We start from the raw sequence: 16,008 nt of genomic DNA, 5'->3' as shown, positions 1-16,008 counted from the left end.
CTGTGGGTGGGGGCATCAGGGGAGGGGGAGGGGGGGATCATGGGGGCTGTGTTTTATACAAAATCCAAGTTCAACTTTTGACAATAAAGAAAGGAAAGAGCATTTCCAGACACATCTCCAAGGTGCATTACAAATCTGGATAGAAATGTGAGTCATCTTGTACATGTTTGAATGTCCTCAGTCCAGACTCTAAAGGACAGATCAGGATCTACAGGAGCCGCAGCACACCGTGGATTAGCAGCAGAAAGGCCACGCAACCTGCCACAGGAGTCAGCCCCTACAGGATAGTGCTCCACGCCATCGTGGAGTTGCCTATAGAGATGTGTGGCAAATTCTGAACTCCCTTAAAGAGAAACACAGAAACTCTCCAGATGAATTATAATAATACATTTCAGTATTTCCCTAAAATGAATGGAAGACTCTCCAAAAGGGGAAGGGATTTTAGCCATGGTCAAGGATCCCAATTCCCTGCACACCTCTGGCTTGGAGCCCATAGGGAGAGAACTGTCAGCTTTCCTATGGGAAACAATCAGTCTGAAGTGCACAAGCAGCCCAGAGGAAGTACAGTTCTGTACTGACCGGGCCCAACCCAACCCTGAGGAGACCAGCAGAGTGCAGTCTCCATTCCTGTTTCTCATTGGGAAGGAGAATGTTCCACCACAGGGTCTGACAGGGTCCTCCCCAACCCAACCCTGAGGAGACCAGCAGAGTGCAGTCTCCATTCCTGTTTCTCATTGGGAAGGAGAATGTTCCACCACAGGGTCTGACAGGGTCCTCCCCAACCCAACCCAACCCAACCCAACTCTGAGGAGACCAGCAGAGTGCAGTCTCCATTCCTGTTTCTCATTGGGAAGGGAGCGTGTTCCACCACAGGGTCTGACAGGGTCCTCCCCAACCCAACCCAACCCAACCCAACCCTGAGGAGACCAGCAGAGTGCAGTCTCCATTCTTGTTTCTCTTTGGGGAGGGAGCGTGTTCCACCACAGGGTCTGACACGGTCCTCCCAACCCAACCCAACCAAACCCAACCTTGAGGAGACCAGCAGAGTGCAGTCTCCATTCCTGTTTCTCATTGGGAAGGGAGCGTGTTCCACCACAGGGTCTGACAGGGTCCTCCCCAACCCAACCCAGCCCAACCCAAACCTGAGGAGACCAGCAGAGTGCAGTCTCCATTCCTGTTTCTCTTTGGGGAAGGAGCGTGTTCCACCACAGGGTCTGACAGGGTCCTCCCCAACCCAACCCAGCTCAACCCAAACCTGAGGAGACCAGCAGAGTGCAGTCTCCACTCCCGTTTCTCTTTGGGGAAGGAGCGTGTTCCACCACAGGGTCTGACAGGGTCCTCCCCAACCCAACCCAACCCAACCCAACCCAACTCTGAGGAGACCAGCAAAGTGCAGTCTCCTTTCTTGTTTCTCTTTGGGGAGGGAGCGTGTTCCACCACAGGGTCTGACAGGGTCCTCCCCAACCCAACACAAAGACAAGAAATATTCACCTGGCAAGATGAATCCGCTGAGTCTGGAGCAATGCAATCTCTTACACCGCAGTTTTCAAACTTGCATGTTTTTTTTCAAACACATTTTGAGTTTGAAAGTGCGTTTAGTGCCGCTGAATAAAGAATCATCAGGCTGTCTCAGCACACGGTACACTGACACTGCACATCACTCAGGACATGGAAAAGATCAAAATAAAAATGTGTTATGTCTAGATCATTTATCTTGTGACCTCGACAATAGCACATTTCTTTGTATTTGTCCCCACTGTCCTTAATGAGCCACCATAGTAAAGGATGAAACTGCTGCTTCCTGGTACCTGATTGTTCCCTTGCTGCAATCTGACCATGTGACCCACAGCACAGGAAGCAGCCGTAGACACTTTGTAACTTTATGGTGTTGCATTTGAGAAGACCGCATATCAGGAAGTGAAAAGGTAAATGATCTTCAGCTTGAAAATAAAGGGAGCTGTTTATGCCAAAGCTAGAACTAGACCAGGGAGTGGGTTGTATTGCCTTGGCTGTTCTTTCTTCAAGTCGCTTCTCTGCTGTGCATCATTATCTCGCATATCTGACCAATGAGCACTCTTAACTGTGTGGCACTGTCATATGTTTGGGTCACAAGAACTTGTAACAGTGAGAAATAAAAGACATGGATTTTGGCATTTTCTATTCTGTAGACAATGGGAGCAGCAGTAAACAGAATGGTTCTTGTTTATAACTCCTGTACCCCGGACTGTTTATAACTCCTGGACCCTAGGACTGTTTATAACTCCTGTACCCCAGGACTGTTTATAACTCCTGTACCCCAGGACTGTTTATAACTCCTGTACCCAGGACTGGTTATAACTCCTGTACCCCAGACTGGTAATAACTCCTGTACCCCAGACTGGTTATAACTCCTGTACCCCAGGACTGGTTATAACTCCTGTACCCCGGACTGGTTATAACTCCTGTGCCCCGGACTGGTTATAACTCCTGTACCCCAGGACTGGTTATAACTCCTGTACCCCAGGACTGGTTATAACTCCTGTGCCCCGGACTGGTTATAACTCTTGTACCCCCGGACTGGTTATAACTCCTGTACCCCAGGACTGGTTATAACTCCTGTACCCCAGGACTGGTTATAACTCCTGTACCCCAGGACTGGTTATAACTCCTGTGCCCCGGACTGGTTATAACTCCTGTACCCCAGGACTGGTTATAACTCCTGTACCCCGGACTGGGTATAACTCCTGTGCCCCGGACTGGTTATAACTCCTGTACCCCAGGACTGGTTATAACTCCTGTACCCCGGACTGGTTATAACTCCTGTACCCCGGACTGGTTATAACTCCTGTACCCCAGCGCTGAGATACAGGCATGGAGGCAGCTCGATTGCATGACGAGGTCGGAGGGGGAGGAGAAGGATATCAACTCAAAGCATGGTACAGACAACATGGGGAGACAGGGTTACATTGACCTGGAGATTATTGGCTACCAGTTGATTGATAATTGAAAGGAATGTGGACTCACCTGGTACATTCTCTGTTAATATTTGTGTTAGTTCTCTAGTTCACTTGCAGGTGTTTTTTGATATAGAGTTATCTGCCTGAAAGTTTGCATAATTAATTTTCTATTTAGAAAAAAAGTGGTGTGAACTTAGCACTGGGGAAAATGCTCTGTGAACATTCGCATCAGGTTTATTTTAATTATCTAAACAGTACCAGAGCTAAATTAAGCTCAAATTCATACGCATTTATTTTCACAGATCTTGTTTCACTGTATTAGTATTGTAAGGTGTAATGTTACTAAATCAGTCATGTGTGAAAACACTATCTGGATTAATACACAGAGAAACAATGGTGGTATTAAGATCCCCCACTGTTTAGATCATTAAAATAGACCACATGAAGTAATGGAGCAAAAAGTTAGCATGTGTACCCTCTTTTTTATTTAGATTTCATTTTGTATTTTATACTGTTCTGTAAAATGGGTGTTTGAAAAAAAAAAACCCTTCATTGTGCATTTAAATAAACTAAAATGTTTTTTTTTTCCTAAAGCCTCTCTGTTTTTACAGGAGTAATGCAAACAAAAAGAGTTTTCAGATCTAACAGGGATTACTCCAAACTGCAGCACCACAACACCTGACATCACCTGAATAGTAATAATAATATCTTTATTTTCATATAGCGCTCCACAGGAGAGACAGCCACCTATACCAAGGTGTGAAACCCTTTAATGTGCTGCCTGTTCCCTCCCCGCTGCTAGTAAATATACCGTGCCACTCACTGTACATGTTCATATCCACGTGTATTTGCCGGCTCACAGAGCATGCCGATGTATATTCACGCCATTCTTTCTGTCCATCCTCCATATCTCACAGGTCATTGCCATACAGGCGCCCTAACTGACACAAGGATTATGGGAACCCTTGAGCCCCAGGTCACAGAATACAATCCTCAGTGATCTAATACTGATAACATTTTGTAGAAGTGTTTCTGTAAAGACAGTGTGACCAGAAAACCACCACTTGAAATGAACAGCTCCGGTTTCAAGCGAAACCTTCACTGCTGCGTGTGCTGGGAGCCATGTGGTCCTACCCATTCTATAAAGGTATAGCAATCGATTTGAAACTAATATTTCCTGTGGTGCTGATGTGTGTCAGGCTGTCTGTCTGGCACTGATGTGGTACCAGCAGTGTTTATCGAACGCTCATTCCATTGCTCAGTTGTCAGGAGTAAAATAGACACATGCATTCATGAGGGGGTAGATTTGATCATCCAATACCCGCCAGGACACCCCACATCTGCACTCGTGTTAACACAGTACAGTACAGGGCTGTACCAAATCCATCTGCAGACCTATCTATCTATCCAGCACTAGAATCACTATTATATCAGTCCATCTCTCTATCTGTCTACTATCACCAGCCAGCCTCACTCACAGAGGACCATTATTATAGTTCATTATATTTCAGGGATGCTATTCAGAGAGTTGCCACTGGGGGGAGTCACGCTCCAGTGTCAGGACTCTACTGCAAGCATGTGCAGAACAGAAAGGCGAGAGGAGCAATACTACAAGCCCTGCACTGCTCTGCACACAAAGGCATGTATATATATATATATATATATATATAGACGTGCTCAAATTTGTTGGTACCTCTCCACAAAAAACGAAGAATGCACAATTTTCTCTGAAATAACTTGAAACTGACAAAAGTAATTGGCATCCACCATTGTTTATTCCATATTTAATAGAAATTAGACTTTGCTTTTGATTTTTTATTCAACATAATATTGTAAATAATAAAACAAATGAAAATGGCATGGACAAAAATGATGGGACCGCTAACCTAATACTTTGTTGCACAACCTTTAGAGGCAATCACTGCAATCAAACGTTTTCTGTAGCTCTCAATGAGACTTCTGCACCTGTTAACAGGTAGTTTGGCCCACTATTCCTGAGCAAACTGCTCCAGCTGTCTCAGGTTTGATGGGTGCCTTCTCCAGACTGCAAGTTTCAGCTCTTTCCATAGGTGTTCGATAGGATTCAGATCAGGACTCATAGAAGACCACTTCAGAATAGTCCAATGTTTTGTTCTTATCCATTCTTGGGTGCTTTTAGCTGCGTGTTTTGGGTCATTATCCTGTTGGAGGATCCATGACCTGTGACTGAGACAGAGCTTTCTGACACTGGGCAGTACGTTTCGCTCCAGAATGCCTTGATAGTCTTGAGATTTCATTGTGCCCTGCACAGATTCAAGGCACCCTGTGCCAGGCGCAGCAAAGCAGCCCCAAAACATAACCGAGCCTCCTCCATGTTTCACTGTAGGTATGGTGTTCTTTTCTTTGAAAGCTTTGTTTTTTCGTCTGTGAACATAGAGCTGATGAGACTTGCCAAAAAGCTCCAGTTTTGACTCATCTGTCCAAAGGACATTCTCCCAGAAGGATTGTGGCTTGTCAATATGCATTTTAGCAAATTCCAGTCTGGATTTTTTATGTTTTTCTTTCAAAAGTGGAGTCCTCCTGGGTCTTCATCCATGAAGCCCACTTTCGATCAAAAAGCGACGGATGGTGCGATCAGAAACTGACGTACCTTCACCTTGGAGTTCAGCTTGTATCTCTTTGGCAGTTATCCTTGGTTCTTTTACTACCATTCGCACTATCTTCTGTTCGATCTGGGGTCGATTTTCCTCTTGCGGCCGCGCCCAGGGAGGTTGGCTACAGATGCTTGGATATATTGTGAGAAGTGTTGAATTTAAATCAAGGGAAGTACTGTTAAAACTCTACAATGCATTAGTAAGACCTCACCTAGAATATTGTGTTCAGTTCTGGTCACCTCGTTACAAAAAGGATATTGCTGCTCTAGAAAGAGTGCAAAGAAGAGCAACCAGAATTATCCCAGGTTTAAAAGGCATGTCGTATGCAGACAGGCTAAAAGAATTGAATCTATTCAGTCTTGAACAAAGAAGACTATGCGACGATCTGATTCAAACATTTAAAATCCTAAAAGGTATAGACAATGTCAACCCGGGGGACTTCTTTGACTTGAAAAAAGAAAAAAGGACCAGGGGTCATAAATGGAGATTAGATAAAGGGGCATTCAGAACAGAAAATAGGAGGCATTTTTTTACACAGAGAATTGTGAGGGTCTGGAACCAACTCCCCAGTAATGTTGTTGAAGCTGACACCCTGGGATCCTTCAAGAAGCTGCTTGATGAGATTCTGGGATCAATAAGCTACTAACAACCAAACAAGCAAGATGGGCTGAATGGCCTCCTCTCGTTTGTAAACTTTCTTATGTTCTTATGTTCTTATCACCCAGAGAGACGCAAGCCCTCCCTCCCAGCAATCAGTACCACTGCTCCAGTATGCCTGTACCAGACACCCCTTCATGAAATGATTAACATAATTAACATTCCAGTGAAGCTGGGTGGGGCAGGGGCAATAGAAATGAAGAGGGTGAAAGGGGCATCTGCATTGTAATACATTGTAACGGAGCGGGGGAAACAGACGCAGAGCTGCTGCACTATGTAGTGTATGAGGTTTCATTGTGTAGTGTATGAGGTGTCACTATATAGTGTATGAGGTTTCACTATATAGCGTATGAGGTGTCACTATGTAGCGTATGAGGTGTCACTATGTAGCGTATGAGGTGTCACTATATAGTGTATGAGGTTTCACTATGTAGCGTATGAGGTGTCACTATGTAGCGTATGAGGTTTCACTATATAGTGTATGAGGTTTCACTATATAGTGTATGAGGTGTCACTATATAGTGTATGAGGTGTCACTATGTAGCGTATGAGGTTTCACTATGTAGCGTATGAGGTTTCACTATATAGTGTATGAGGTTTCACTATATAGTGTATGAGGTGTCACTATATAGTGTATGAGGTGTCACTATGTAGCGTATGAGGTGTCACTATGTAGCGTATGAGGTTTCACTATGTAGCGTATGAGGTTTCACTATGTAGCGTATGAGGTTTCACTATGTAGCGTATGAGGTTTCACTATGTAGCGTATGAGGTTTCACTATGTAGCGTATGAGGTTTCACTATGTAGCGTATGAGGTTTCACTATGTAGCGTATGAGGTTTCACTATGTAGCGTATGAGGTTTCACTATGTAGCGTATGAGGTTTCACTATGTAGCGTATGAGGTTTCACTATGTAGCGTATGAGGTTTCACTATGTAGTGTATGAGGTGTCAGTTTGAATTAAGTCCTAACGGCGCCTCATAGTTTATCATTTGATGTCTGCCTGTCTCCAGCCAGGTCTGCTAGGGCTGCATTCAGAGACCGTCTGTCATCGGTTCTATTGCCTCCATTTTCTGGCCGCTACAATATAATTTACTGGTTATTGTGCGGCTTGAGGTGGGGAAACACATCAGTGCTGCACATGCTTCAATGTCGAGTGTAACTGACATACGTCCCCACAGTCAGTCTGAGGAGTCTTTTCAGAAGTGTTGTTTTCAGATTTTCCTTATCAGCAACAGGATGCTGCAGTGTATGGGCTTATCCCCTGATATGGGGCTGAGACCAGATGGGACTCCCTCCTATCTCCAGACTCATTTCTCCCTACACCCCCTCCGCTCCTCCACCACCGGCAGATTAACTGTACCCCCCTCCGCACCCCGCTTCCAGAGCCCGCTCCTTCTCCACCCTCGCCCCTTAGTGGTGGAACGACCTACCCACGGATATCAGGACTGCTCAGTCCCTGACCACCTTCCTGCACCTCCTCAAGATACAGCATCTGTAAACCTCACAACCCTCCACTATACTGGACTATATGGCACCCACTTTGATTATACTTCCTGTATATTGTATTTGACTTTACTCTTATAGATATCCGTATTCACGTTTTTTGTAATTGTTCTTATTTGAAATCATTCTCATCCATTAATTGTTCTAACTACGTGCTCATACTGGACTTTACTCATATAAGCAAATATTTAATATAAGTTAACTGCTCTTAGTCGAACCCGCTCTTACATGTAATTATTTACTGTATTCTCTATCTTTTGCTACTGGTTTTATTATACTTAATAACTGATCTTATCTGTAATGTGATATTCTGAAATATGATACTTTACACTGTGATATGTTGTATTGTGATACTTTGTAACAATTGTAAGTCACCCTGGATAAGGGTGTCTGCTAATAAATAAATAATAATAATAATCATCTTAGGATATTAAACAGGTGAACCCTGAACTATCAGTAAAATGTTGATGACATGCAGTATCCCTTTAAGGACTGCTGCTGTAGCTCAGTTTAGTAAATGAAAGAACAGCACTTCATGAAAGTCATATATTATTAACAGAGATTCATAGCAATCTGCAGCATTTCATTGAGAGTGGTGTTAGTCAACACAATAATTAAAAGAATATCTTACCTGCTGTGCCTTTCCATTCACTACAGTGGGGCCTCACGTCTTTAGTTTTGAAAGAAACGCCTGTTATTATAGAAATCATGCATTTGCATTTTCAAATGTACAACCTGCTGCACCACTAGGCTTGCTGTGCTTTTTCAGGAAGTCTGTTACTGTTTTGTTTCCTGGTCATTTCACCTCAACAGTGCCTTCAGAGTCAAAGCATTTTACTGTCTGTAAACCAAGCAGCTGAAAAAAAGCCCTGAAGGGGGGAGGACATTTACACCCTCCAGCAAGGAAGTGCAAAAGAACCCAAAAGCAAAGCCTGCAAACATAGATTTCTTTAACCCAGTGTAGTACCAGATATCATTTTGAAAGTGTTTCTCCAAACTTCCCTCCTGAGAGTGAAGGGGGTCACAGAGCAGGACTGCACACATGTATGGAATTATTGTGTTACTTAAAAGCACTTTGGGGAACTGTTTTCAGCTTGTCTCATGCTTTGCTTACTTTAATTGCTTGGTTTCTGGAATCATGTTGCCAGCAAAGGGTGCTGGGAGATAGAGTTCCTTCCCAGGAACTGCATTTCCCAGCAGCCTTTGGAACCAGCAACCAGTTATCCTTGCCAGAAACCAGGAAATCATGCCTGCAAATTACAGGGAGTTGATAAAAAAATCCTTGTGAACAATAGCACTGCACTGGAGAGAAGAAGCACAAAATCAATGCATTAGCTTTTAGTCCTTCAAATAAATTTGCAATTACTCACCTCCCATCCATGCATTCACTCCTAATGGTCAGTGGCTGATGCAATCCAGGGGGTTCCCTAGCGCTGTGAATTTCAGGGGTGCTTTATTTTGATATTCTTCTAATAATAAACTACCAGCATGTAATAATAATAATAATAATAATAATAATAATAATGCTGTGCTGCTGTGGATTGTGCACTATTTTTCTGTTTTAAATACTGCAATTAAATGTTTATATGCATAGTTAATAATAATAATAATAATAATAATAATAATAACAATAATAATAATAATAATAATAATAATAATGCTGTGCTGCTGTGGATTGTGCACTATTTTTCTTTTAAATACTGCAATTAAATGTTTATATGCATAGTTAATAATAATAATAACAATAATAATAACAATAATAATAATAATAATAATAATAATAATAATAATAATAATAATAATAATATCCGGCGGTCTCCACGCCCCTCCTCCTCTGCCCCCCTCGCGCAGACTGTCTCCCCTCCCATGATGCAGCGCGCCCACCAGTACTGCGCCGCCATGTTGTTGGAGTGAAATCTTGGAGCCAGAGAGTTTTGGGGCTGAAATCTATTTCCATCAACCCGCTCCGCCTGTAAGTAAGTGAACCAAACTAGGTTGGGGATAAAGCGTAGCCTCTGTTTTTCAAAGCCGTCGGGATATTTGGGGGTTGTGGATGGCTGGGGGGTGTATTTTGGGGGGTTTTCAAACGGTGGTGTCTGTCTCCATTCCCCTCGTCCTGTGTCTCTTCCTTACCGGAATCTTTCGGCCTCTATTGTTATCAATATTAAAAGCGCTCGCAAGCAGGTTGCACAAGAACGACACAGAAAGACGTTTTTAGCAGCGTCTCGTGTCGCCGACAGCATACTTAACATTTTAGTTGTTCAAATCCGCAGTATTTTGGTTATTTTCTTTGTTTTGGGTTCACTAGTTCCAATGATGCCAGACAAGGCCGTGTTGTATTGTCGCGGGGACGGGCAGAGTCTGAATCTAGCCTAGCAGTGTAAACTGCGGCTCCATTTGTCAATTGTACTTCAAATAACTAATTATAAACGAGTTAAAATACACTTCACTGTATCGGAGCTAGGGGACTGGGGGCTGTTTCTTGAAGTTTGGTCGCCGTGCCGTTTTGTTTTTAAATGCGATTGTCTTTTTGTTATATTTAATTGTTTTGTGTTGCACTACGAACGTTGCTTTTTTAATTATGTTTTTTAATATTGACTTTTAATCTGATTAGTTTTTTTGAGGAGGAGTTGTCTGCAGTAATATTAATATTTACAACAACGCGGTTGTATTTCCGGGTGTCGGATTCTCCGCTGTTTAATTCTTTTTATTCGGACATTGTGCGCAGCGTTTGATTATCAGGGTTAACTACAACCCGTTCTACTTGATTACAATATGCAGCTTGACACCGGGGGTTCATCACTTTTGTATTCTGCGATTTATTTATTTATTAAACTAAGGAAGTAGTTACCTCACAGAACCTGTAACGGTAACAGATCATTAAATGAAAGCGAGTCGTATGTGTGTGTGTGTCGAATAAGTCTTTGCTGTGTTTCCTAGCGGACATTGGTCGATCTCGTATTTTCCAATTCCTTTGTCAGCGCTGTTTAAGAGTACCTACACCAGCGAGCCACCCACGCCATCCTTTGAAAAGAAGCTCACTTCTCGGGCCATTGCTAGACTTGTATCGATAGCTGACTTCATGGCCCGGTCTGTTATATATTGTCTTGTTATGAAAAGAAACCCGTTTTTGTCATACATTGTGAGTTGTGTTTACACACAGAAACTAAGTGGCTGTCCTAACCTGCACGGAATTACTGTTTAGTCTCCTAATGATATATTGCTCCTGTCTGGAATTATGGTAATTTGAGGATGCATTTGATGTAATGGATCAGTAAAAATTACTGTGCACAATACTGTACAGGTATCTAGAAACGAAAGTTGCATTTCATATACAGTAGTCTTTATTCATGGTGCCCAAAGGCATGAAACTGAAAGCAGAAGGACCCCATAGCCAGATTCATAGTGTTGTAATCCACACTGAAGTTGTGAAGTCTGTATACACTTGATAACAAAAGCACCATTAAAGTGTACCCTGTAGTACAGAACTTACATTGATACTAGTTTCTCTACAGTCTGACACATATTTCTCCAATATGTGTGTTTTTTTTAAATATGTAGAAGCCGAACTGTAAAAGGTAAACAGATGTGTATTAGAAAACATAAGATGTTTTTTAACTCTGTTTCAGTTCATGGGTATGATGGGGATTTATTTAAAATAATAATTCTCAAAATGAAATTATACAGCACTCTACTACACTGCCTTGTATATAGTATTGTCTATGTAATTAATATGCACAGTGGGCCCCCATGTCGAACTAAAAGTCTGTCACTCCCAATTATTTGTCTTCCCCCAAACAGAGTGAATGTGTTCCACTTACTGCAGGGCTTGCAAAGCCGAAAGTAGCTGTTGCTTGCTGTCTTGCCTCTGGTTGCTTTTGGAGTTGAAAGGCTAGTTCAAGGCCATGCACAGCTCTTGGTGCTGAGAGGGACAACCAAGTGTTCTCACTACTCTGCTTTGTCACACAGGCAAGATGGGTAGATTAGTGGACGGTTGTAGAATTTTTTTTTTTTACTATATACACATTTTAGAAGTTTCTCAACTGGAAGATATCTGTGGTGTTTCCTGTAAATGTTATTTATATAAAAACATTTAAAAAACCTGCAATGAAAATTCCCCCTCCCCCAACTAATTTCTGTCTTTTACTCAGAGCTAGTAGTTATCATTTATAACCTCCTCCAGCCAAGTGTAGTAGCAAAGGATGTTTTTCTCACCCCTCATTTTTTTTTTTTGTGGTAAGCAGGTTTTAAAGTTTTCAGGGCAGCGGAAGCAAGCCAGTTTGGAAACAATGCTTCAGAATGAACAGCATGCACAGAGAGAATGTATTAAAACAGATTAGAAATGCACGGGAATGGGTTAGAGAAATTGAACATGATTGTGGGACCCTATTGTGAATCAAGGTGCTTCCAAGGTGGAGGGTCCTTCTGCTTGTAGTAGCATCACATGTTTGAGCAGGTGTTGACTCAAGGTGGTTAAATGGTTTGAACTTCCATTGTTTTTGCACTCAGACATGCTCCCTGAGCCCACAAACTGCAGAAATAATAAGAGACATTCTGATTGTTTCCACCTGAAGTAAGACAGAGACCTCTATCTTTTATATAGAAACCCTTGCTTTACACAGGGAGATAATTGTGTGTGACATTGATGGAGCAGAAGATTGCGATCTTTAACCCCCAGCACCTACAATCACAGCTTTTTGTGTTGAGCCGTGCTGTGCGCTCACTCACTCTACATGCTCTGAGATGATTGCATTCGAGATACAGAGAATGTAATGAACCTTGCAGGGGGCAAGCAGTTGTACAGTTCAAAGAGAGAATAGTTTCTGGTATTGGGGTTCAGGCAGTGGGTGTTCGAGACAAGACAGGGATGGAAATAAGATTGCATAGCATAGGGCTAACGATTTTCCAGGTTTCGATTGATTATGTAGGAGTCAATACCATTCAAGATCATATTGATAGTCGTAAACACGTAGAGAACAAGAAAGCAAAAAAAACAGCAACAAAAAATGGCAAAGCACTGCATTAGTCAATGCTGAAAAACTTAGACCCAAGGTACTGCGTTCAAGGCGGGGCTTTCCCGAAGTAAGTAAGGTCAATTTAATTACGTATTTCATTATTGTTTAATTTATTTCTTTTTTGCATTTTAATAAAGCTATAATTAGCAATGTTAAACCATGGCCTTTTCTTAATTAAATTATATTATCTGACGCAGAAACAAGCTCAAAGCTATTTTTCTAGGTGTACATTCCTTAAAGGAAATGGATTGCTTTACTGTGGAAAGGATGTAGTCAGTAAACACAGTTTGTTTCTGTCTGGAGACACACCTTGTTCAATTTTGCATACAAGGCAGAATTAGCAAAGAAACAATTGGGAGGATTCATTATGCGTTAACATTAAGAGGCGCTATTTAAATTACAATCAGGTGATAGAGAGCAGTGAACCTGTGTAGCAACGAGTCAGTCACCACACCTTTTTTTTTTATCAAAGTGTTTCATATTTTATCCTGGTTATTGTAATGCCAGTAAAATGCTTCATTTGTTGTGTACTGTAAATAGGATTGCTGTCGCTTGACTTTGCTGCACTGTTACTAAACTAACTTTTTTATTGTTATTGCAGTGCCAGCAATAAGATAAACAGGTATTTTCAAAACGCCTTCATTTGTAGACTGAAGACACAGTGATTCTGTCAACAGTGCTGTACATTGTTTTCTGAACTGCTGTAATATAATTTGTTGGGTTTCCTGCTTATCAATACATTGATAAAGTGGGAAAAACAGAATTGGTCATTTTTGAAACAATGGAATTTGCTATTCCCCAGAATGGAAAATCAGTAGCCATACCCATTTCAGGTTTTAATACAAGCTTGATTAGCCACAGTGTATAGGTAACAAGCTCAGGTGTGTGTTATTCAACTCCCAGAAAAACCAGGAATGGATGAAACTGCTATGCAATGGGAGTCTTATTTCCATCCTTGCAAGAGTAGATTTGTCCTCCTACTTGGCTGCTGGGCAGCATCCTGCCTCCACAAGCACTGACTGCATTAAAGTGTCAGGCCCTGGTGCTGAACCAAGGCATAAAAACATTTAAACTGGATGCATTGATTAGTTTGCTGTGCAGCCTGTGTGTTTGCAATTATGCCCAAGCAGTGCAGTTTATTTTCACCAGCCAGTGTGCTGCTCTGTAACTGGGAGGCCAGGTTTATTGTTTCTGGTGACAGAGATATAAATGGTGGAGGTGGCCATATGTACGCCTGCATCAAACTTTTTGACATATTTAGAAAATCACTTGGGATGTAACTTGCTTAGAAATGTTATTTAACACAATAGCTATATAATTTAATGGTGACATTTTAAAAGCAATTTAAGTTGCTCAAAACAAGACTGCTGTGCTGTGCTTGGAAATATCACATGCAATGTGTGCTTCAAAAGCTGAATTGTACAGAATGGATTCCACTGACACCAATTAACATCTAAATGACAAATAACCCCAACACAGGTTGCTTTAGTTGCTGATACTGTCCCTGAACGATTCTGGTTTTGACAGGTTCAAAGATGTATATTGTAGATTAGTGGTGGGACAAGTATCAAACAAGCACTGCTTGCAATGTTCGGTGGCAAAAATGATCATGTGTGTGTTTGTTTATAAATGATAACAAAAAGTGATTGTGCAAAAGAAACAAATGCCTAAGTGATGTGTGAATCAATAACACACGTTCTATTGTATAACAGGGTTTCTCTCCATTCTTTTAATAGGTCATTTGATGGGGGTGCTGCTGGGTTTATTTTACTCCCGAGAGCTTGTGTGTAGTGTAATATTAGTTTGTTTTCCACTTACTTAAAAATCATTTGAATATTCAAATGTAAGTTTGAATTTTGAAGGAATATTTGAAAATGAAAAGCCAGTGTTCTCTCCCAATGGTATTTGGGGTAGTTTTTTTTGTACCCAAGTTACACTTGCCAGTCACTGTAGTAAAATGTACACCAGACTGGTTTCACACCTAGGTTAGATACAGGGAGTGCTGTTTTTTGTGACATCTTCCTTATGTAACAGTATTAAAAGCTTGGAAAGACGGATTTGTCTATATTCTGATATTGCATATTCATCATGTGTGTAGTCTTGAGAGCATTTATTTCATTTTGGTGGAAGAATGGTTGAGGAGCTTAAAGTGGCACAAGTAAGCTAAATCAGCATAGAAACTCGACAGATCAAGCAAGGTGAAAATATTTATTTTGGTAATTTATTTATTATTTATTTTGGTAAGAATCATTTCTTATAGTTCCCCTCATGCATGGTTTTGTGTCCGTTGTGGCTATTGAAACTGACCTAACACGTGTGTGGATTCTGAAAAGCGTCTGTCATCTGAGTTTGGTATCTGAGTTGCTGTTTGGAAGTGGTGGTGAACACAGCCCTGCTGTTACTGCTGCTACTGTGTTTGCACTGCCCCCTAGTCCAGTCGACACTGCCCAGATGGGATTACTGAAGCACTGGAACTCAAACAGTCACAATGGACTTCTAGCAGACTGCTAGGACCAGTTCAGAAGCCTAAAGGAGTGCTAAACCATGTTTTTAAAATGCATTCTCTTTTTTACATTACTACTGGTCCCCCTTTATTGTGCTCCAAATATGCCACAATTTTCCTGTAATAAATTGGGGTATGCATACAGTAGTCTGACGCATATCCGACTGCGGTGGGACCAGAGTAACTACTGCGATTATTGAAATGTATATTCGCCCTGGATAAGGGTGTCTACTAAGAAATAAATAATAATAATAATGAGCAAGGGCAGATATGAAAAAAGTCGGATAATGAATCCTGTTTTAAATACCACCATACACAGCTGTAACAATTACTATATTCACACAGTTATCCTTTGTTTAGAAAGATACAGGGTATTAATGCTTGTGACAGTGTAGCCCTGTGGGTGTGTGCATTTGCTGCTGAGTTACAGGCAGGAGATCGAGATGGAGGTTGAAGTTGATACACCCCGCAAGCAAACAGGGTTTATTTACATATCAATACACTGAACAGCTCATGTGACACTACCAGCAATGGCAGCACACGGAGCACATACAACACCGTGTATAAAAACTTTGGTGGGGATCTGCAATCTCTGAACTAATCTTCTCTGTTCAATAATTAATGAACTATGGCTACTCGCCCGGCTGTCGACAGTTTTGACTTGCTTACTCAATCTTTGGTATCCAACCTTGGAAAATAATAAAAACTGATTGGCAACGACTAAAAAAAAGAAAAAAAAAAAAAAAAAAAGGACTAG

The 16,008-nt window shown here is 41.6% G+C and overlaps 1 protein-coding gene across 6 annotated transcripts in view; it reads left to right on the top strand.

Moving 5' to 3' along the window:
• Positions 1-9,572: 9,572 nt before the first annotated feature.
• LOC117413852 (pumilio homolog 1) overlaps positions 9,573-16,008 on the top strand; it is a 62,177-nt gene continuing 55,741 nt past the window's right edge. For 5 of the 6 annotated variants that reach the window (XM_059000423.1, XM_059000421.1, XM_059000420.1 and 2 more), the window contains exon 1: positions 9,573-9,709. The gene's annotated coding sequence lies outside the window, so the exon portion shown is untranslated. The remainder of the gene's footprint in view (positions 9,710-16,008) is intronic. The other variant, XM_059000419.1, reaches the window with a different exon arrangement.

The sequence above is a fragment of the Acipenser ruthenus genome, chromosome 25 (genome assembly GCF_902713425.1).
Source record: "Acipenser ruthenus chromosome 25, fAciRut3.2 maternal haplotype, whole genome shotgun sequence".
Taxonomy (NCBI): Eukaryota; Metazoa; Chordata; class Actinopteri; order Acipenseriformes; family Acipenseridae; genus Acipenser; species Acipenser ruthenus.
The sequence above is the reverse complement of the archived record's forward strand: the minus strand, read 5'-3'. Positions and strand labels throughout refer to the sequence as shown.